The sequence below is a fragment of the Cupressus sempervirens genome, chromosome 3 (assembly GCF_028749045.1).
Source record: "Cupressus sempervirens isolate cs-2001-9-10 chromosome 3, ASM2874904v1, whole genome shotgun sequence".
Taxonomy (NCBI): domain Eukaryota; kingdom Viridiplantae; phylum Streptophyta; class Pinopsida; order Cupressales; family Cupressaceae; genus Cupressus; species Cupressus sempervirens.
In genome coordinates this window covers 43,446,119-43,471,119 of record NC_143120.1, presented here as the reverse complement: position 1 = coordinate 43,471,119, position 25,001 = coordinate 43,446,119, and the positions used below count along the sequence as shown (strand labels likewise).

At 33.6% G+C, this 25,001-nt stretch overlaps 1 pseudogene; it reads right to left on the bottom strand.

The window, feature by feature from the left end:
• On the bottom strand, positions 1–24,620 carry LOC149564707 (disease resistance RPP13-like protein 4; annotated as a pseudogene).
• Positions 24,621–25,001: the final 381 nt, after the last annotated feature.

Below are 25,001 nucleotides of genomic sequence, written 5' to 3'. Positions count from 1 at the left end.
TTAATGCATCTCAGTAGCTTTCTCGATGATGGCCTTCTGATTCTGGGCTTTAAGTTTTCGCCAATCTTCCCCTCCTTCCTTCAATCTCTCCTCTAATATGTTCTCCTCACTAATATACTCGTATCTGAACTCCTTGAGCATGTTTAATTTCTCCAATCCTTCAGGAATTATTCTCAATCTGGAACACAACTCTAGCCCAAAACCAGGCAATTCAAATTCAACACTTTGAGAAGCTTCATATCTCCAATGCAATCAGGCAATGCATTAATGTTACTCTTGCTCAAATCAAGAATTGTGAGGGGATTCTAATTATTGAATTAAAAACTGTGAGGGGATTCTAATTATGGAATTGGTATACCATGATAAAGTCTAGAGAATATGCAAGAAGCTTTTCTAGCATGACATCAGAATTTATCCCTTTCTTGGGCAACAAAACCTTGTACCAATTGACACTGCATTTCTTGGAATGGGATTGTGTGAAGGCATTTTCAACATCAAAAGTACAATTATTTTCTTTAGACAGATACACAGCCAAGTCAAGAAGCAAATCACAAACTATGCAATATTTCTTCAATTCAAGTAAACCATAGCCGAATCTATGTTCTTCCTCCTCTACTTCAACCAAACAAAGGTTGGCAAACCCATATAAATAATTCCAGCCAGTATTCCACTACTTCAACTTTTACTTTTTTGTTTTTGTTTTTTAAGGTGATTAAAATATATATATTTTAATTATGCCTTTGTTATACAAATGAATATTTCTACCTTATTGTCAAAATTTGAATTCCCTTTTAAATGTTACACCTTATTGTTGATATTTGTGATGCATGCATTTTCCTTTCATCTTTCTTATTTCCTATTTACATGTTTATTCTTTTATGTTAATATGTGACTTTATTGGGAGTGTAACATGTTTATTCTTTTATGTAAATATGTGACTTTACTGGGAGTGTAATAGTACAGGTGAATAATGTAGAATTGTGAATTTAATGCTAGGATAATTAGATTTCTTGATTAGAAGGCTTTCACTCTAAGTAGACTAATGAATTAGTTTAAAAAAATGAATGATATGGTTTTAAAAATATTTTCATTAATTTTTATTGAAATTCAAAACTAAAGTAGTTAAATAATTGTTCTTTATTTTATATTCTCATTCAGTGGTTGTATTGTGCAAACTATATTTGAAATCTTCAAGCTCTAATAGAAAATCCATGTCCTCAGTAGTAGATAAATTTTGTTTCCATCCAAGCTCACCCTCTGAGATGTTCTTTTTTATTGGCTAAAGGACTTGCAAGATTTGTGAGGGAACATCAATAAAGTTGCACCTAGTGGTCCAAACGACTTGGTAAGATGTGTTGAGTTTGGCAAAAATATTTTGAATTCTAGTCTATAAATTTTATTTATGTGAAGGAACAATTAAAAATAGTTAACTTGGTATCAAAATTGAAGTTGATTGTTGGAAGAAGAAAGTTTGGTACCTCATCCTAATTGTAGAAAATGGTGTTTTGTGATAAATTAATTATTGTATCAATAAAAGAGTTCATTACAAAGGAGAAAAACAAACAAGAGTAGACCATCTTCATGAAATGAGTGATCAAAAGACAGAAGGGAATGAATGTTTATGATGTTAATAGTGAATGTCATGTGAGAAATATTTACAATTTAATGATTGCACATTATCTTCTTTTGGTGAATGCTTTATATGATATTGCAAGCAACCCAGTGATTTGCATATGATAAGGCCAAAGTAATAAGTTGACATGCTTGCTAGATTGTCATTAATCGTTCTTGAATGAAATCCACTTTCTTTTCATCTTATTATTTTTTGTTGCACAACTTATTATTTTAGTTTCTTTCTATATTAAAAAATGAAAATCTTAATTCATAAGATCAAAGACACACAAAATGTAGAGTAGAGTTCTACTATTATATCTTTGAATATTTACATCAAAACTAGCACCAATATATTATATCCTTGAATACAATATACATGACACACTTATTATCTCATGGGTGCTAGCTAAATGGAAGATCATCTTCTTTACAATTAAGAGGATGGTGGTTCAATTCCATCATGCCCTATTATGGTTGAATTAATGATTAAACAAATAAACAAGCAAATAAATGACAAAATCAACTACCAAATAAATGATCAAATAACATAGTAAATAAATGATCAAATAAATGACCAAATAATCAACTGATTAACAATAATAAATGACCAAATAAGCTACTAGTTAACCATAATAAATAATCAAATAAACTACCAATTAACAACGATAAACGACCAAATCAATGATCAAATCAAAAACCAAATCAATGATTGAAATAGTTTAGTCATAAATTTGGCCATGAGATAAATGTTCAACAATAAACTACTACTGGTCACGTGATCAAAATTAGTCACATATCTACAATTTTTAGTAGTTTATTCTTAAGTTGGTCATCCAAATTTCTTCCAAAGACTTGAGATTTATGGATGAATAAGGCTAATATGATTGGTTTAGATGGAAAGGTGGATGTGAAGGGTTCAAGGACGAGTATCTTTGTTGATCTTGAGGTATGATGAGAGAAGTGGGTGATAAGCTAGGATTAAAAGGCATGGGAGATGGAGGAACATAAGGCCCCAATATGGATGAAAGGTTTGAAGGCTTTATCTTAGATGAATAAGGACCAAGGATAGACTTAGGAAATGCAAAGGGATAATGATTAGGAGTATCAACATCTTTAGAGTGAGTAATATGACCAAGGCCACCAATAAGCTCATTAGTAACTTTGGTAGGACCAATATTCTTAGTAAGAGAATTTGAAGCTTGAGCATAGTATTAAAGTGGGTATGGAGAAGTACAACAATTAGAGGAACAAATACTTTGATCTTGGCAAGTTTCTTTGGATAGCATAGGTATAGTGATTTTCTCATAATTTTCAATAAGCTCAATGGAAGTAGTGGAAGTGGTATCATCATACTTAGGAGGTGGGTAAAACATAGAATATGGAAGGGTGACATCTTGAAGGAGGTGAAAGGGTGCTTGATTTGATCTTTCTTGACGTATATATTTTTAGCCTTTTGAGAGTCCTCTTGACATGGAGCCACTTCAAAGGGCAAGGGATATGTGAGGTTTTAATAATAGGATCTTGAAGGGACAATGAAGGACTAGTTAAAATGGGCATATTAGGCATATCATCACATGAAGGTTGATAATCTTTAGTCTTAGTAGTATGGGAAAGGGTTGCAACCAAGTGTAGATTAGATTGAGTTTCTTTTAGAGGTAGTCCTTGAGGATAGGCCTAGTCAACACAGAAAGCATTAGGTACTTTGTTTAATGGAGGCACGTTGGAAAGATTTGAAGTTTTAGGAAGTTCATGCATGTTGGAAGAAGTGGAGATATCAAGGAAAACCATCACTACACTTGGGTTCATCAACATGATCTTGCTCAAGAGAAGTATCCTCACTACACGAGTCATTAGATGCTCCAATATCAACAATCCCATCATCAATAAGATATTAGACTTTATGTTTCAACTCCATCCAATCTGAAGTACTATGACCATTATGTTGATGATAAGCACAATAGATGTCCAAGAATGGGTTTCCATATGAGTTAGATTTAGGCAATGTGAGGAACTCATTAGCAAGGAGTGTTTGCAAAATGACACCAAAAGAATCTTCTAAGGGTCTTTTTTTTGTTCATCAAGAAAATAGGATGCATTTATGTCTTCACCATATTGGTCAAAGATAGGCTTATAATGAAATTATGGCATAGGCTCAAAGAAGGTATCACATGCTTGTTCTCTAGAAGGGTCTTTGGATCTAGAAGATGAAGACAATTGATGCCTTAGAGTAGAATATGTAGACCTAAAAGAAGATGATGACCTTAGATAAGATGAATCACATGCATGTAAAGTGTAATGGGCACCCTTGGATGTCCCAAATAACTAAACCAAATTGCTGAAAGGAATTATGTCAAACAGTTTGCATTCAACTTCTTATTTCTCCGTTTAATGTTTTAAACCCCTTATAACTCCGAAAATCAAACGTTTATTTGTTTGTTGTGTTTCGTGCATGGAATTGGTATCATACAACATAAACAAGAAATAAACTACAATAATATGCAAAATGGAAATGAACTGCTGCTAATAAAATGTTATTTTCAGAATTCATAAAACCAAATACATGGCAGATTTATCAACTCACTAATTACTTCAGCAGTATTGACATAATACTCCAACCCATGCTTACAAACTTGCTGCTACAATACTTTGTCCTCCAATCAGTCCACTACCTTCATAATACCATTCCCTCCAAGCGGCATAAGCGTCGGACAAGTAGTGAAGAAGATATGAGCAAAATATCAAATCTGCCTCTAGCCGGAAATGCAACTAAACTGCCTGATAATGAAGCCAATAACAAAGAATTCCAAAGGCCAAACCCCAAGGGAATGACGTCTAGAATGTTACAAGAGAGGATAGACGTCCTCAAATGCCAAGAACGGAGCTGCAACTCACACACCAATTTCTTCTCATATTCAACCTGTCTAATGAAGCCACAAATGCTTCCTTTTATTCTATTTCCAAGGGTCCGCTCAACTCATATGGGCAATGTGGGATAAAAAATGTGTAATATATAAAACATATAATAAAATACCCTTTATGTCTCCCTTGGGTACACATCACCATAAAATAAATATTAAAGTAACACTTTAATATTTTACAATAAAATTAGACGTTACTTTAATAAAACTTCAGGCATTAAAATGTATTAGCAATCGGACTCCGAATAATGCGAGTGATAGCTCATCAGAAAGCTCTCACCGAAGAGTATCGAATCCAATCACCAAAATTGACCTGCACTGTGTCCTGCCAACTTACTAAAAATAGTAAGTATGCCTGAAACTGAGTAAATCAACTTCGTTTTGGCCCAAACTGGAAAGGACTAGGCCAAAACACTCTAGGATCCCATTAAACCCTTCGTTAGCCCTCGGGACCATGTAGAACAAGGCTAATGCACACACACTTGGTCAACTACTAAAAGAACGTGAAGGCCAAAAGATGGGATCATTACATAAAGGTCTAAAGGAAGATTCATGTGAGGATTTGGTTCTTTCCTCTAACCTTTCTCAAGTTTAGATTTCATTTCTATTATGTGCCTAGTGATACGAAGGTAAGCAAGATCATTTGTCTCTTCTAGTTGTTAGTATCAAGCGTATAGATCTTGAAATGCTTGAATGATATGTAGGAGCTCATGATCATCTAGACTTGGTTGAGGTTTGGTATAAGAAGGTTTAAATCCCATAGTGGTAGATTAAAATTCAAGCATGAAGGAGACTAGAAGAAGATAATAAGACTTGACACAAGATAACTTGATGTCCAAACTAGATAGGTAGAGTTTTCACTTGCCAAAGTAGCAGAGATAGATTAAAGTAACTTGTCAAGCAAAGTATATAAGTAATTTACGACACTTGCGACTCAAGCCAAGAGCTAGACAAGAAGCCAAGTAGCCAAAGTAGTTAGAGTAAGTGGAATGACAAGTGAACACATTTTCCAATCAAAGAGTGTAGTCAAGAGATCAAGGTAACTTTTTTCAGCGAAAAAGAAGGTCCTAGTATGCTAACATAGACCAAGAAGGTGGAAAAGACCAAGAGTGTTAAGACCAAAGATCCATTTAAAGCAAGTTCAAACACTAGAGACATAGCAAAGCCCTAGTAAGTAACATAAGAAAAATGTTTAGACTTGATGTTTCGATTTGTTTGAAAAAGTTTTGGACTTTGTTTTTTTGAGCATTTGATGTTTTATGATTTTTTTGAGTAAAAAATAAAAGCACACAATGAAACCATGCAAAGAGAAATTTCCTAAGGCTCAATTTGGTTGATGTTTCCCCTTTTGTTCAAAGGTGGGGAAGGTTCTAAACATTCAAGCACATCAAAAAAACCAACAACCTATTCAAGTTTCTTTAAGGATGCACAAGCTCAACTAGGGGATGTCCTTGATATACACAAGGCACATGATGCCCAAATATGTAGATGAAAGAGAACACTATCAAGTAGTTAGAAGTTAACGGTAATCCTATCTCCACCTCCACTTCCCAAAGGTATAAAGTTCTTTGGGGCTTAACAAAGATTGACAATATTTCTACTTCCAAGTGGCATGTCTTTATATTCAAGCCCCTCTATTTATACTCTGTCGGAACACTAGAGTTGAGGTTGTCCCCTAGAATGATCACTTCTATAGGTAGGCCCCCTAAAAATAAAAAAACAAGACCCCTTATTTATGTTCCCCTAAAACTCCTTAACAAGGATGCAAGAAGAAAACATAAATAAGAACAGCTTGGGGATTGAAAGACAAAAGAGTTCATTTTAAGTCCAAATCCAAATGTGAATGGTTGATTTTAAGTCCTTTTTGGTGTTGGGAATACACACCAAATAGGTTAACCAAAAGAAATAAATGATTTTAAAATGAAAAAGGAAGAAAATGATCACTTTTTACAATTCAAATAAGAAGGTTTGGAACATATGCACCTTGATTTCACCCTTTCCAATTTTTTCATTATTTACTCATTTGACCTCTAAGTTGCCTTCACAAACTTCAATCAAGTGCATGAAATCATGAAGAAATATGATGATTAAAAAGAAGAAGCATTGAACTAGTTGATTCCATACAAAATGAAAACTCATGTCATGCATTGAAATTTGTGCAAATAAGCAGCAACCTAATCACAAAATGCTCTTTTTATTTTTTATTTTTTGCTTTTTGACCTAGTCAATAAGATTGGATCTTTATGCTATGATTTTAAACCCACAAATGAAAACGTAGAGAATAGACCTATAGTAAATATAAGAGATATGTCGAAAAATGCAATAATTTCAAAGATATCTCTTAATTTATGCCCTAGGGACCCATTTTACCAAAACAAACCAATTTTTCAAAATTAAGTTGTTGAGTCATTTTATCGTATGTCAATTCAAACACAAAGAACTAACCCCCTATAGAATTAAGAGACCTTTCCAAAAAGGTAACATTTTCTTTAAAAAATGTTGATTTGCTGCTAAAAATATTTATTTTATGAAAAAAAAGAAAAAATTATAACTCACACATATCAACTCAAAAAAATTTGAATTTGTGATTGAGTCATCTCTAATCTATTGCCAACTTGCAAAAATAATTTCAACATAAAATACTAAGCCAAATGGAAGATATGATCAAATCTTTCAAAATCTTAGGTTTTTACCTTCAAATCAATCTACACAAGGGTTAGCCTTAAAACCAAAGTAAGAATCCTGCAAAACCACTTGATTAGATCCAATTAGTGGCTGTAAAAAATCACAAATGAGAAATGCAACTAACATTAAAGAAATAAAACTACTAAATTCAAAGAAATGCAAGAAAATGGAGCTAGAAACTTGGTTCTAGCCCTATAGTGGGTGCCAAAGAAATGTATACCAAAAATTAGTACACTCTTCTAAATCATTCTATCCAAGGGATCCAATGGATTAAGAACCTTGAATGGTGATTTAGAGCTCTCTATCTATAACATGCAAGAAGCTATGAGAGGGTGACTCTCAAATGAACCAAGCTATGCAACCCTTGCAAAGTGCACCATAGAATGAGAGACTCAAAGATAAGAGCAAGGAAGCTAATATCCAAGAATCAATTTATGCAAATGCAAGATACACTAGAATAATATGCAAGCTAACAAAGAGAGTTACAAAGCCTCCTACTTAAGCTATGTGATCTAAGCCAGAGCATAGAGAAAGCTAAGCTACATGCAAGTAAGCCATGATTTAAGTATGAGAATGCAAGTGCAAGAATGTTTCAAGTTCTTCAAAAGCTCCAAACTCACCAAGAAAACCTGTAGCATAATGTTAGCACAAATGAACAAGATGAGAGAATGAGGAGAGAGCCTCTCTTTTAAAGAAAAATGGATAGTAGAGAATAAGAGGCAAAATCAAGGATGGAGAGTGCATCTTGAGTGATCCATGTGCACAAGAATCTCAACTAATGAAGATTAATGATTGACTTTAATAGGAAAAAGATGTGTGGAGGAGAATTAAAGCTATTTTGAAAATAAAGATTCCTCTCACATAGAAATGTGTGCATTCAAGTGTTGACAAAAAACTTTTTTTGTTTATTTTTTAAAATAGGAAAATGCCTTTTGATGTGCACATTGGAATAAAGTGGGATTTGAGGATTTTATTTAATTGAAAGGGATCAAGTTCTTTTACTTAAATAAAGACTTCAGATAAAGTGGTCAAACTATATGTTATAATTTAATAAATAGAAAAGTAATGATTTGATCAAGAATAAGCAATGGATAAATTATGCAAAATTGATAAAAAGGGGGCTCATAGTCTAGATAACCAATTTTGAGTGATTATATCAGGCATCATGGACTCCCTATGTCTAGGTTTGCATCATGATATTATGTTCCAAGATGAAGATATATTGAAATTGGTTTGGTCCTATTATGACTTTCTTGTTTTAACGGTCACGTTAGAGAGATGCAGTTTGCAATGAAGATATATGACATGTGATATGAATAGGTGCATTGTTCTATGTTGTAACATGTTTCATCAATCCTCTTATATGTTCACAAGGAATGACACATTCATATGGGGGTTATTCTTATGATTTGGGCTTTGGCCTATCTATTTGTACTAAGTTTCATTTTTCTAAGAGTTTATTGATTGGATAAGTTGAATTATATACATGATCTCAGTCCTAGCAAAGGAAAACCAAACCTATTGGAACAAGAGAAACAAGCTTAAAAACTTGCATCAAAGATTCAAGATATAAGTAAGATTTTTAAAAACTAACTATGAAATTGAAAACTAAGAAAAACATTAAAAAACATTCTTTTATCCATTTCAATCCTTCTATCCACCTTGAGGACCCAAAAAACTCCAATACAAAAAGCTATTCGTAAAATAGAAGGAAATTTTTTTATGAGAAATTAAAAGAAAACAAGGTGAAGACAAATTATTTTATCATAGTATTTAATATGGCTTTATGAGAATTAATATGAAAAAATACTGTAAATTGAAATTAAAACTTATTTTAATTTTATTTTTTAACACACCAATCTAACAGCCATTTATTTGGGCCAAGTCAGATTTTGAACCATAGTTGCACCATTAACATTACACCACAAGATGCTCCCAAAGCTATTTTGATTATTATTGAAAAGTAATTTATTACAAAAATAAAATTTATATTAACAAATGATTGTTTCTCAAAAAAAAAAAATTACAATAAAGTTAAATATTGAATCTTAGTCTACACCTTTTACCATTAAAAAATAAAAATAAAAATTGAATCAATATTTTTTTAATAATTTGTTAAAATATATTATAACAATAATTGTCTTTAAAACAAATTTTTAATATAATTAAATTTTCTCACAAATTTTTATTATATTTTAATACAAGGTTCTTTTAAAAAATAATTAAAAAATATCAAAATTAGTATTTTCCTTCAATGAAATTCTATTAATCATTTCAAATACAAATTTTTTTCAATATGTTTGTTTGGACAAGGCATAGGATCTAGATCGAAGTATCATATCAACCCACAATTATTTTGTATTAGAATAAAATATTTTAAATCAAAATTTATATATATTTTATATATTAAAAATAAATTATTTCTAAAATAAAATTAATAAGTTAAATATAAATTTGTTAAAGAAAGATTTTATTAAGCTGATAGGCTTCACTCCTTGAGAAACCTTCACTGATTTGTTCGGATTTCCCGACGATCTTATGCCGGAGAATGTCACGTTGGAGAATGTCTTCAAAGCATTTCCCGAAAATTGGAAATTATTTGACCAGTTAGCATTTAAAAACATAGTCACCAACAAGCTGACCTATCTTTTTGGTTGTATGCAATATGATCTTAGGAATCAACATAAGATATGGCGTTCTTAGCGGTTCTATCATTGCAACTGATCAAACATATGTAACCTCACAGTAGTTGTTTGAGAATCATGATAAAAAATTAGAGCTGAGATTGAGGCCTCAGAATTTGTGCACATTTTTTTCGAAGTTTGTGAAGAAAAGTATAACTGATGAGATTATTTTAGACAGGGCTATCGCTACGATAGAGGCTAAGATTTCTCTGTCATAACAAGATTGCAAGGAAATACTAGAGGAGCAACCAAATATGTGTAGATGAGTTAAATGATAGAGTGTAAAAAAGTCATGCAGCGACTGAAAAACATGGATGTTGAGTAGCACCAACGAAATTTACACAAGAGAAATATTCAGCTCAAATCTTAATTAAGTAAAAACCTTGGAAAATTCATGGTTTTCTATGAAGAAGAAAATTGCAAATGTTCTCTGTGTAATCCCTATGAAAAATGTGTCAAACAAGGGCTTCCTAGACATCCTCTTTGGCTTTGAGTTTTGCTAAATACACTGTTAAACATGTATAATGCTCTTGTAACCTTATGGCTTCTTATGTGTATTTACTCTTATGTGTTAGTATCAAACACAATTTTCATTATGTATTATCTCTACAAAATTAGCTCATCACTTAACACCTTTTATCTTACATATTCCATTAGTCTCATTATATGACTCCATAAATATCTCCACCATAGAATGATAAAGATTGGTGCTATCCCTCTTTTTGTAGATTAGTAGAATACCTCCCAAATTCTCATTTAAACACTAATAAAAGAAAGATAAACTAGGTGGTCACATTGTTGTATACTTTTTTGCCCAGGTGTTGTCTTTTAGAGCTATATGATGCACTGTTTATGCGCTGACTTGAATAAATCCCTTTATATCATTGTTTGAACATCATGTAAAAATATTATTTCTCCTCTTCCCAATGTATTTGGATTGTTATAAGTCAAATTTTTGTGCCCTATGACTACAATTAGTAACATACTTTGATTTCTGTACATTCGTTACTTTAATCTTTTTGATTTTGTGTATATTTTTTGCACTATGATGAGACTTTTGATCTAATGTTTTTAGCCTTGTTCATGGATAAACAATGTGAAGAGATTTTAGTTAGTCCATTTCTTTGGACAATGAGGAAAGTATTGATATGTGTGAAACATTTGGCCTCACACTACAAAATGTTGGGTCACTCAGAGCTATTCATTTCTACCTTAGAAAATGGTAATTTAACTGTTAAAAAGTAATTGTATATTTGGAATATTATGCTCCATTTAATATAGGGGAGATGTCCTAGTAACTGTTTAGGTCAACTTAGGGCACCTAAAAATCCTAATTTGTACTTTGAAACTTGCCATTTTTTTTGGCGAACCTCTATTGCTGATTGAAGAGCTTAAAGCTAACCTTTCGACCTTTTCGCATTTATGGAGCTTTATGTAGAACTCGTAGTGTGCAAGGTGGTCTAAAAGTCTCATTTTTAAATATTTGCTGAGAACGTGTTTTGTTCACTCCCGATACCACTTAATTAGTGATTTATTTATTGTTCATATTTTAAGAATATACTGGTTCAGGTAAGTGATGCAAGAGCATCTTGCATCACGAAAAAGGGGGTATGATCAAAAATTAAATTATTAAAAAATAAATAAATTGGAGGAGAGAGAAAGTGACAAAAATTAGAGGAAAATAATTTCAAAATAGAAAAAAAGGAGAAAAAGAGCAATTTCAATTTTCAAGGTGCATAGGTGGCGTAAATAGAAAAATAAGAAAAATAGTTGTCATTTCATTTATCAAGGTGTGTAGGTGGCATCTTAGAAGTTTGTGGAAAGTTCCTTAAATCATGCATTTAATATTTATTGTGATCCACAAAAGAAATGTAATTTTCTAATTGGGTCACATGGTGATGCTTAGTTGTATTTGGGTGGGAATTTAATATTTGTTTTAAGGTAGTTGTATTTACCTTTTATCCCACATTGGTTGTGTTTGTAATATCTTGGGTGGTAAGTGCCTATATAAGAAAGGCCTATGAGCATTTGTAATCAAGCTCTCATGATGTAATCTCTTGTAAGCAAGCTTGGAGCTGAAAGACCTTGGTGTGTAAGATCTTGGGAGGAAATATCTTCTTGGTGAAACTCTTCTTTGTGAAAGTTCTTCTTGTAAAATCTCTTGGTGTGCAAGCTAGTTGGAAACTCTTCAAGTAGCAGCTTTTGTAGTGAAGCTTAAAGGTGTGATCTCTTCTTTGTGGAATTTCTCTTGGTGGAAGCTCTTTGTGAAGCTCTTGATTTGGAAGCTTTCTTTTTGGAAGCTCTTTCATATTCTAATGAATTTCAAGTATTAATGGATGCTTTATCAAGCATTTTTTCATCTCTCTGTCTCCATATTGTTATGATTTTGGTTGAGTTGGTAAGGGTGGTGTGGCCCTTCATCAAGTGGTATTAGAGAGGGAGTTCCTAATTGTGTGGATAGATCACCGAATGTTAGGTAGTTTGCACTAGGACCTTGGGTTGGGTGAAGTTTTTCAAGAAGAAGTTCTTAATTGTGTAGACAAATCACTGATTGTGAGACAATTTATACGAGGTCCTTGTGTTGCAAGAAGATTTTTCTTATATAGAATTGAGCAGGGAGAAGAGAAAGAAGAAAATGACTTTTGTGATTGGATGGATTCTGAGGATTCCTAGACTTGAGAAAATTAGAGCAAGAAATCAAGAGGCATTGCGAGTTGCATTCTTTGATTTGCAAAAACAAGTGAATGAATTAGAAGCAGAGTTATGAAAGAGAAGAGCACGTCACTAGAAAAGAGATGCTAATAATTCTTTGGATGTGGAAAGGATAGAAGATCCAGTGGAGTATTACAATGTGATACAAAAGAAGAGCAAGAGGATGAAGATATTAATATTTGTGAACTTGAAGTTGAAGAAGGTGAAAAAGAAGATGAAGAGTATGAAGATGATCAGATTTGTGAGCCAGAAGAAGATAAAGATGATTCAAAGACTACAACAGTAGAGGGTGCATACAATTCCTTAGTTGGAAGTCAAACAAGTGAAGCAGTTACTTGCCTTGTTGAAGACATGAAAGAAGAAATCAAAGATGAAGATGTGAAAGAGGTAAATTTCTATGAATCATGGGATGCTGAATTTGAGATGAATTTGAAAGATAATGATGATGGTTTATATGAGGAACTTTTTAGTGATGTGTGGTATGTAAAGAAAGATTTGTACGGTGTTGTTGAGTTTATTACAGATTTATTAAATCCTATAAGATTGGAGGAGGATGAGAGTTATACTTGGACAAAGTTCATTGCGGAGGAATATTTTCAGCAACATACAATTCTTCTAGCTACATGTTGAAAATGAAGGAAGAAGGAAATATATCGGCAGCAGATACTTGTTCTAGCTAGGTCTTGGAAGAGAAGGAAAAAAATGTCAGTAGTGGCTACTTCATTTTGTAAATTCATATCCACAAAATTTTTCCTACCATGGGTGTTTGATGCAAGAGCATCTTGCATCACGAAAAAATGGGGTATGATCAAAATTAAATTATTAATACATAAATAAATTGGAGGAGAGAGAAAGTGACGAAAGTTAGAGGAAAATAATTTCAAAATTTAAAAATAGAAAAAAGGAGAAAAAGAGGAATTTCTATTTTCAAGATGCATAGGTGGCATAAATAGAAGAATAAGAAAAATGGATGTCATTTCATTTATCGAGGTGTGTAGGTGGTATCTTAGAAGTTTGTGGAAAGTTCCTTAAATTATGCATTTAATATTTGTTGTGATCCACAAAAGAAATGTAATTTTCTAATTGGGCCACATGGTGGTGTTTAGTTGTATTTGGGTGGGAATTTAATATTTGTTTTAAGGTAGTTGTATTTACCTTTTATCCCACATTGGTTGTGTTTGTAATATCTTGGGTGGTAAGTGCCTATATAAGAAAGACTTATGAGCATTTGTAATCCAACTCTCATGGTGTAATCTCTTGTAAGCAAGCTTGGAGTTGAAAGACCTTGGTTTGTAAGATCTTGGGAGGAAATATCTTCTTGGTGAAACTCTTCTTTGTGAAAGTTCTTCTTGTAGAATCTCTTGGCGTGCAAGCTAGTTGGAAGCTCTTTAAGTAGAAGCTCTTGCAGTGAAGCTTCAAGGTGTGATCTCTTCATTGTGGAATTTCTCTTGGTGGAAGCTCTTTGTGAAGCTCTTGATTTGAAAGCTCTCTCATATTGTAATGAATTTCAAGTATTAATGGATGCTTTATGAAGAATTTTGTCATCTCTCTGTCTCCATATTGTTGTGATTTTGGTTGTGAGTTGGTAAGGGTGGTGTTGCCCTTCATTAGTAAGTTATATTTGATTTTTTCAAAAATGTATTTCAGCTATGTGGCATTTATTGAACAATCCATCTCTCCAAATATATACTATGAATAAAAGGAGGGTGTTATGTTTGAATTGACTTAAGGTTTGAGTGAGGGTTTGCCTACTTCGCATGTACAAGTTTTCCACAATGACAAAACATTAATAATGTTTTATATATATATATATATATATATATATATATATATATATATATATATATATATATATATATATATATATATATATATATATATATATATATATATATATATATATATATATATATATATATATATATATATATAATGCTATCGGCGAATCCTTACACCCTTCACAGGTACACGTGCTAGTATATAATTTAAAGTGAAACAATTTTATACATTTTGATAAATTTATCATAATGACAACAATCTCTAATATAAAATTTCAATTTCATGAATTTATTTTAAAAATTTAATATTATTTTGACAGAGCTTTAATATTAAATATTAAGTGTAAAATAGAAATCCAAACTAAATATATATAAAATAATAATAAGATAAATATTTTGACATAATGTACACATGTTAAATTTCATATTTAAACAAAATAATGTTATATGTAACATTTATTCATAATGTACACATGTTAAATTTTATATTTAAACAAAATAATGTTACATGTAACATTTGTTGTACTTGGGTAGGCAATAATACTATTGTATTCACTTTCTCCCACTATTCAATTAATTTACACTAATCACGAGCAAATATTTATGGGCAATCGAGATATTTCTAAAGTTTTTAAATTTACTTATCAATTTCATATATTCCAATAATCGATTTTCATCAATTTGATTGGTTGATTTGCTTTTGCGTTATAGGACCCATTTTTCCGAAGGCTAGGTCCAAAATTCATTTTCTCTTCACTATTTTAGGAGATAGATTATTAATAAAACTATTATTATTATTAAATCTATTACATATTTTAAAAAAATCATCACAAAACTATATATTATATTTATATAAAAAAAATCTCACATACATATATAATTTTACTAACATAAAAATAATCTCACATACATATATAATTTTACTAACATTATTATTTTAATGAGTTAATTGAAATAAATAATTTAAGTTAATTTAAATTTTTAAACATTTCTGTCTATTATATTTTATCATTATATCTTTGACAATATACATGATTTTTACTATTTTACTAACATTTGCAAAAATATATTTTTAAAATTGAAATAAAACTATAACAATTTTTTTTCTAAACTATCTACTATGACTAAAGGCAAGTACATGCCACTATGTGACACTTGTTAATAATGTACACATATTAAATTTTTAAACAAAATAATGTTATAAGTAACATTTATTCATAATTACACATGTTAAATTTCATATTTAAACAAAATAATGTTATATGCAACATTTATTCTCACCTAGATCCAATGAGTGCTAAGTGTTCCATTTATTCTCATGAGAGATGGATTCATGTTGAATCACTACTCATGAAACATGGGCCAATGAGTTTGACTCAACATCACACAGTTAAATCCTAATAGCAATATCACAGTTTGACTTACTGTGGAAATTATCTCCTACTTATCAATTGATGACCTTAAGGGGCTTTCTAATGAATGGTTCATAAGGCACAACACTTGGTGAAGGTTTTGAAAGTAGGGTTGCAAGCTTTGGATTTAACCATGGAGGAAACTCTGTAGTTAAGTGCGCTCAGGCTGGAGTAGTACTGGGATGGGTGACCTCCCGAGAAGTCCTAGTGCTTCACCCCTATGAGCATCACCTAGATCCAATGAGTGCTAAGTGTTCCATTTATTCTCATGAGAGATGGATTCATGTTGAATCACTACTCATAAAACATGGGTCAATGAGTTTGACTCAAAATCACACAGTTAAATCTTGATAGCAATATCACAATTTGACTTGCTGTGGAAATTATCTCCTACTTATCAACATTTATTCATACAAAAGAACTCCATAGAACAACCTGTGAATTAGGGACTTTTACTCGTTATTGGCAATGACCACCCACAGATTAGAGGCTTTAAGTTTTTGCCAATCTTCCCCTCCGTCCTTTAATCTCTCCCTTAATCCATTTGTACCTATTTCATCATAATTGAACTCATGGAGCGATTTCAATTTCTCCAATCCCTCTGGAACTCTTCTCAATTTTCCCACACCACTGTAGCTTAAAAACCTCGAGGTGAGGCATGGCTCCATCTTCCAATTCTAGAAATTCCTCCACTTTAGAGAAATCACTGATCAACAAAAACCAAAGATTTAGAAACCCACTCGGCTTTTAGAAACTCCCTGACATCTCTAAGAAGTTAAAGTTATTCTCCAACTGCAAACTCACTAAGTTTGGCATATTCTGGAATTCTAGATAACCACTCCATTCACAATATTGTAATTTGAGTTCCCTTAGATTTCCAAATCTGCACAAACTACTTGTCACAGTAAATCTATATATCTCTAGCTTTTCAGGATCTCTCATTTTCTCTAGTTTCTTTGGAAACAGGGGATGAAAGTGTGGAGAAAACCTATTGCGAACAGTGAGATGGCCCATCTTCAACAAATACCCCAAAATCCCTTCTTTTATACCTTCCAATTCTGATTCTTTCTCAAGCACTATCATTATTTCTTGTAGCTGGATCATCCTACCAACATCCTCTATCTTCAACACTCCATTGTTTTTGACAGAGAGGCGCAAGGGCCTAAAAGACCTATATCCATAGAGATACGAGATTTGAGATTCCCTTTGGCAAAGAATCAATAGACCCATGCAATATATTGATATGCTCAAGAGATTTCAGTTCACCTATCCACACTGGTATCAACACTAGTTCATTGCAACAAGAAACATCAAGAAAGAGAAGACTCCTCAACCTTCTAACACACCCTAGTACCTCTGAAATCCTTGTCCTTGACAAATTCAACACTTTGAGAAGCTTCATTTTTCCAACATAATCAAGCAATGTATTGATTAATGTATTGTTTCTCAAGTCAAGAACACACAATACTTCCATCTTTACTGAAAGCTTTGAGGGAATTTTTTCTATGTAATTGCTATACAATGATAAAGTCTGGAGAATTTTAGGAGAACATGCAGGAAGCCATTCTACCATGACAACATCAACTATTTCTTTCTTGGGTAACAAAACCTTGCACCAATCAACACTGTATTTCCTGGAAGAGGATTTTGTAAAGGCATTTTTAACATCAAAAGAATATTTTTTTTCTTTAGATAGATACATAGCCAAGTCAAGAAACAAATCATGAACTATGTAAATTTTCCTTCAAATTCATCATTAACGTAACTATATCTAAATCTTCATTCTTCCTCCACACTTCAACCAAACAAAGGTTGGCAAGTGTATATAAATAATTCCAAGCAGTATCCCACTGGTTTTCTCCCTCTGGAATGAAGCCCTCTCCTATCCAAAAATTTACTAGGTATTCACAGGTCTATCTTCTCATCTTCCAGGAAGAAAGAGAGATAAGAAAAACAAGCCCTAAGATGTGAAGTTAAGAAATCATAGCTCAATTTTAGGACTTCCATGGGTTTATCGAGAGCAAATAACTCTTTTAGCTTGTTTAACTTGAACTCCTATTCCCTTGGGTATGTGGTGCTTGCAAGAGATGCTGCAGCTATCTTGATGGCCAGTGGCGGGTTGCCACATTCCTTTGCAACATTGCGAGCTATATCCACAAGATGCCTAGGTGCTTTATTTCCCTGATTCCTAGGAAAGCCATAAATACAAAACAATTCCCAACTGTCTTCTTCACTCAAAACATTCCATGTCATAAATCTCCGCCTTCACATTTCTACAGACTTCTCTGTTTCTTGTTGTGATCACAAGTTTGCACTTTTTCCCAATTGTCAAACCAAGCTTCTCTATCAAATTGCTCTCTTTAATGGGCTTCCACACATCATCTAGAACAAGGAGAACCTTCTTTTCTTTCAAGTGGGCATAATCAATTCCTTTGCTCTTTGTTCAGACACTCCATAAAGTTGATCCTTTACACCTAAGTCTGACACTAATCATGCTGCAACTTGGAAATAGAAAATGATTGGAAAATGGAGAGCTAAATGGAATTCTCAAACCTATCTTTGGTGAAATTGAAGACATGTTGCATAAGAAAAGTCTTCCCTATGCTACCCATCCCAACGACGACTATCACATAAACTGCAGGATTCTCTAACAAGCTAACCAAGTGCTCAACCTTGGCATTTATACCCACTGGATGTGAATCTCTTGGCACAAGACTTCATCTCTTCGAATTTTTTCTTTGTAATTGTTGAAAATTGTATCTTAAACTTGCAAGTTTTTTCCAAAAAATTCTAGAAAATTCTAGAATTTGTTTGTGGTAGTTTTCCACATGTTTATGAGTTGGAAAAAGGTGTATGAGTTGTTAAAAATGTGTCTAGTCCCTAGAACAATATAGGAGGGCTATTTTTAGAATATAAACAACTCACTATATGAATTTTATGGGGGTCTAAACTAGAGGACATAATTATGGACGAAAATGCTATTCTTGTAGTTACAAATGACAAGTGGCTAACATGTGGTGTGGTTGTTTTGCCCATGGTTTTGGCCCATGGCTTATTAAGACTACAAATGGTTTCCAAGTTGTAAATCACTATAAAAGGAGGGCTTCGAGAGGTGTTTGAATCATCGAGTTCTATTTGCAAGATTGGGTGCTCGAAGGAGTATTTCTAAGTCCGAGTTCGAGTTCAAGTTGTGGTGATACACTCCTGTAAGAACTTGTATTGCAAGTGTATTGTAATCTTCTTAATTTGAGAATACATTGTGCGGGTTTTGGAGAGTGGGGTTTTTCTCCCGAAAGGGTTTCCCCATGGTAATCATTGAATTATGTATTCATTGTTATTTTGATTATATTATTATGCATTTCTTGAGATCTCTGCAATAGTTAGTTGAATTTTCATAATTGTCCTCTCAAAGATTAGCGTAGGAAGTGATTCCGCGCACTGTTTCTTCCTTACAAGTGGTATTAGAGCCTGGCTAGTTTTGGTTCTATTTGTTGGGTGTAGGGTTTTTTGAGCTAATCAAGGTTTGAGTGGGAGCTTGTGTAGAGGTTTTCATTTCTGTGTTGTAGGATTGCAAAGATGGCAAGCATATCAGGGAGGATTGATGTAGAGAAGTTTTTTGGCACAAAATTTAAGATGTGGAAGCTGAAGATGGAAGATCTATTGATTGATTAGGATATATGGGATGCAATTTATGAGAAAAAGCTAAGGTCCGCAGATCCAACTTTAGTCACACAGTTTGATGTGACAGATAGAAAAGCTAAAGGTCTCATTAGATTGTGTCTTGCAGACTCGATTCTGATTAATGTCCATGAAGAACCCATCACAAAGAAGCTTTGGAAGAAGCTAAGTGAGATCTATCAAGCGAAATCACTTGTGAACAAGATTTTCTTGAGGAAGAAGTTGTATTCCTCGAGAATGGAGAAGGTGGATGGATTTCTAAGCATCTTGAAAGTTTTAATATGTTGGTGACTCAGTTGACCTCAATTTGGGTGTCAATGGATGAAGAAGAAAGGTGTCAAATCTTGCTATGTTCGTTGCTAGACTCATGGGACAACCTTGTCATGGCCATAGGGACTTGAGTTGTCTTGAAGATGGAGGATGTTGTTGGTTCTCTACTTTCTGAGATGAGAAGGAAGGTCTCTTTGAATGCCAAAGAGGCTTTGAGTGTTCGAGGAAGACCAAAAGAAAGAGACAAGAATGAAAAGCAACATGACCATTCCAAGTCCAAGAATAAGGGGAGATCAAAATCTCTTGGTAAGTCCAAGGCGATTTGCTAGAATTGTGGAAAAGCTAGACACTTTCAAAAGGATTGCAAAGAGGAGAGAAGAAAAAGAAGAAGAAGCAAGAATTTGATTTTGAGTCCGAGAAGGAAGATGGAGATGTTTTCATTGCAACCTTGGCCACTCATGCAGGTGACAATGCATGATTAATAGACTCAAGTGCATCTTTTTACATGACTCCTAATAGAAATTGGATTAGTAAGTATGAAAAGTTTGATGGTGGTAAGGTGTATTTGGGTGATAACTCAGTTCTTGATATTGTTAGTTGTGGAAGCATTCATGTGAAATTTTCTGATGGTAGAATTAGAAGATTTGATGGTGTCTTACATATCCTGGGACTAGCGATGAATTTGTTATCTATTAACAAACTAATAGATACGGGTGTGCATGTAAAATTTTCTGAAGTAGGTGTAAAAACAATGAGAGGTGTTATGGTAATAGTAAGAGGAAGCAGATTGAGTACATTGTACTAGCTTGATGCATGCACAGTTGAGTGCAATAGTACTTCTGATAAGATTGTGAAAAGGACTAGTTTGTTGGAGAAGGAGAGGGTTTCTCTTTCAACAGATGGTTGTGGTCTTTGGGTACCTAAGGGTGCTCTATCTACTGAATCAAAGCCGCCTGCAGAGAAGACTATGTTATGACACCAGAGACTCAGCCACATAGGTGAGAAGGGTCTACGAACCTTAAAAAGTAAAAACCTTGTTGATGGGTTGAATGACTACAATCTTGAGTTTGATTTTTGTGAGCATTGTATCTACAGTAAAAAAGACCGCGTTTAGTTTTACTCAAGTTCTCATAAGTCCTCATTTATTTTCGATCTAATCCATTCAGATGTATTTGGTTCAGTTGATGTTTCTTCTATTGGTAGATCAGTTTATTATGTTTCTTTCATTGATGATTTCAGCGAAAGAACATGGGTTTATTTTCTTAGGAGTAAAGCTGAAGTTTTCAGTTGTTTCAAAGAATTTAAAGCAATGGTTGAGTTGCAGATTGAAAAGAAGATAAAGTGTTTGAGAACTGATAATGGTGGTGAATTTTGCTCCAATGATTTCGACACATTTTGTAAAGATTGTGGTATTAAAAGAGAGAAGACAACTCTATATTCTCCACAATAGAATGGAGTTGCAGAAAGAATGAACAAGACCTTGATGGAGAAGGCTAGGAGTATGCTGAGTGGAGTTGGACTGGAACAAAAGTTCTAGGCTGAAGTTGTAGCCACTACCTGCTACTTGATAAATAGGTCTCCTACATTCACTCTTGTTGATAAAACACCAATGAAAGCATGGTCAGACCACAAGCCTTCACTTAGGCATCTGAGAGTTTATGGTTGTGAGGCATATGCTCATGTGGCAAAGGAGAAACAGACAAAATTGGACAAAAAAGCTATCAAATGTATCTTCATCAGATATAGTTATGGTGTGAAAGGATACAAGCTTTGGGATCCTGTTGCACAAAAGGTATTTTATTCCAGAAGTGTTATATTTAGAGAAATTAAACCTTCTCCTATTACAATAAAACCATAATAGATGGAAGAAAAGAAAGATGTGATTCAACTTCCTGCTACATCTACAAAAGTTGAATTGAGGCCCTTAGAAAGACAAGATGTTGAAGAGAGCTCTATGAGTTCTGAATCATCAGAGGAAGAGGGAGAACTTAATCATGAACCTGAACCATATCTTGCTCGAAAGTCTAGTAGACAGAGGAAAGCACCAAAAAGGTATGAATATTCTCTTGATGATTGGAGGTGTATATTTGCTTTGAATGCTAATATTGATGAACCGAAATCTATAGAAGAGGCTCTTGGTATGAATGATTCAAAATATTGGAAACTAGCCATGGAAGAAGAGATGATAGCTCTTAAGAGGAATGACACATGGGACCTTGTACCATTGCCTGAAGGACAAAAGCTGTTGGTTGTAAATGGGTGTTCAAAAAGAAGATGGATTCAGATGGAAGCATTGAGAAGTATAAAGCATGATTGGTTGCAAAAGGTTACTCCCATGTTGCAAGAATTGATTATGGTGAAATTTTTTCTCATGTAGCAAAAATGAAATCCATTCAATTTTTACTTTCTATTGCAACAACTTATGATCTAAAAGTTGAACAGATGGATATGAAAACAACTTTCCTTCATGGAGATTTGGAGGAAGAAATTTATATGATGCAACTAGAGCACTTTGTGGTGAAAGGTAAAAGTCATTTGGTCTATAAATTGAAGAAATCCTTGTATGGTTTAAAACAAAGTCCTAGGATGTGGTACCAAAAGTTTGATACATATGTATTGAGTTTGGGATTTGTGCGATCCAAACCTGATCACTATATATACTACAAGTTTGATGGTGACAATTTCCTAGTTATTGTCTTATATGTTGATGACATGTTGTTTATTGGCAAAGGAAAAGGTTTGATTACAAAATTAAAATCTTAGCTCTGAACAAAATTTGAAATAAAAGATCTTGGTGCAACAAGGTACATTCTGGGAATGAAGATTATAAGAGATAGACAAAACAAAAAACTTTGGCTAGGCTAGAGTAAGTATGTTGGTACTATTTTGATAAGATTCAATATGCAAGATTCCAGACCATTGAGTGTTCCTGTTACTATGAGAACAAAGCTTTCTAGCTCACAGTGTCCTACATCCCCATTGGAGATGGAAGAGGTGGGTCGAGTACCGTATCAGAGTGTTGTTGGAAGTTTGATGTATGCTATGGTCTGTACAAGACCAGACATTGCCCAAGTAGTGGGAGTTCTTTCCTGTTACATGTCTAATCTAGGAAGAGCACATTGAGATGCAGTAAAAAGAGTTCTTAGATATTTGCGGGGTACCTCAAAGTACTCTATATGTTTCCATGGAACAAAAAAAGAGCATTCCTTGGATATTCAAGGCTATGTGGATTTAGATTGGGCTGGCAATGCTGATAGAAGAAGATCCACCAGTGCATATGTGTTTACATTATTCGGTGGTGCAATCAGTTGGATGAGAAAGTGACAAGTTGTGGTCGCTTTATCTACAATAGAGATAGAGTATATAGTAGCTACTCATGCCTGCAAGGAAGCTATCTGGCTAAAGAGACTGTGTTCAGATATAGAGTTCAAATAGGGTGCATTGACAATTTATAGTGACAATCAGAGTGCAATCCACCTAGCGAAGAACCCAACATTTCATGCCAAGACCAAGCACATTGATGTACGATATCATTTTGTGAGAGATATGGTCGAGGACAACAAGGTGAAGCTGGAGAAGTTGGAGACTTTGGTGAATGTTGTTGATGCATTAACTAAGCCTGTGAGCACAGAGAAGTTCATATGGTGTTCAGAGTCTATGGGCCTCTCAGCCCCTAGCAATTAAGTCCATGACACTTTAGATCCCCTGACTCTTGCAAGGTATTCAACAAGTGGGAGAATGTTGAGAATTGTGTCTCAACCTTGCAAGCATTTTTCAGAAAATCCTAGAAAATTCTAGAATTTTTCACATGTTTATGAGTTGGAAAAAGGTGTATGAGTTGTTAAAAATGTGTCTAGTCCCTAGAACAATATAGGAGGGCTATTTTTAGAGTACAAACACCTCATTATATGAATTTTATGGGGGTCTAAACTACAAGATAAAATTATGGGTGAAAATGCTATTCTTGGAGTTACGAATGACAAGTGGATAACATCTAGCATGGTTCTTTTGCCCATGGTTTCGGCCCATAGTTTTGTAAGACCACAAATGGTTTCCAAGTTGTAAATCACTATAAAAGGAGGGCTTGGGGAGGTGTTTGAATCAAGTTCTGTTTGCAAGACTGGGTGCTAGAAGGAGTATCTCTAAGTTTGAGTCCGAGTTCAAGAGGTGGTGATGTGCTCCTGTAAGAACTTGCATTGCAAGTGTATTGTAATCTTCTTGATTTGAGAATACATTTTGCGGGTTTTGGAGGGTGGGGTTTTTCTCTCGGAAGGGTTTCCTCACAATAATCATTGTATTAAACATTCATTGTTATTTTGATTATATTATTATGCATTTCTTGAGATCTCTGCAATAGTTAGTTGAATTTGCATAATTGTCCTCTCGAAGATTAGTGTAGGAAGTGATTCTATGCACATTTGCTTCCTTACAGTAATGTGCTACTTGATGCCTCTTGTATAGACACAACATCATAAGCTATGTTTAACTGCCTTCCCTCATCATTAAGAAATTCACTCTATCTTTTTCCTTGTTGATTCTTCGTGCCATTCTGTAATGAAAAATCAAATGATCACTAGTCAAATCAGTTAAAAGTCTGCTGGTGTAGAGAGGTTGCATAGTACAGAGCTCAAATATGTCCTTTGTATGCAAGGCAATGTCTTGAACATCTTTCAACCATTGCTTTACAACCTCCTCTTGTCTACACTGTTGATCAACATCTTTGAGAAATCCCTTCATGAACCTAAGTTTATACTTCAACCATTCAAAGTCCTCCTAGAAGTTTATGACAAGGCTTAGTTGTTTAGATAACTTTTGTACAACCATCTCGCAAAATTTTCTAGCAACAACTTCTTCAACTATAGTTGCCATTTCTGATTGATAAAAGCTAAGTAAAACAGAATGGATTAGTTGAATGCATTGAATTATAGCAACAAAAAAAGTAAATCACAACTACATTATGTCATAGCGAGAACTGTAGCATTTATAAGGGTATAAATCTTCGCCTGCAAGTAATTCCTTACTTGCTCCTCATGACTCCAGAGTATATCACTTTAATTGTGTTCCGTGTGTTGCTCTTTTAACACACAAGAGATCACTTAGCAGGTACATTATGCTTGTCGAATATGAGAAAGAAAATACACTGTGTGAAAGTTGACAACGAATAAGCTTGACAACATAAATTTTGTAAAAGAAGGTATGGAAGTGTGTGAAGAATGAAGAAGCAAAGAAATGAATGAATTATTTCACAAA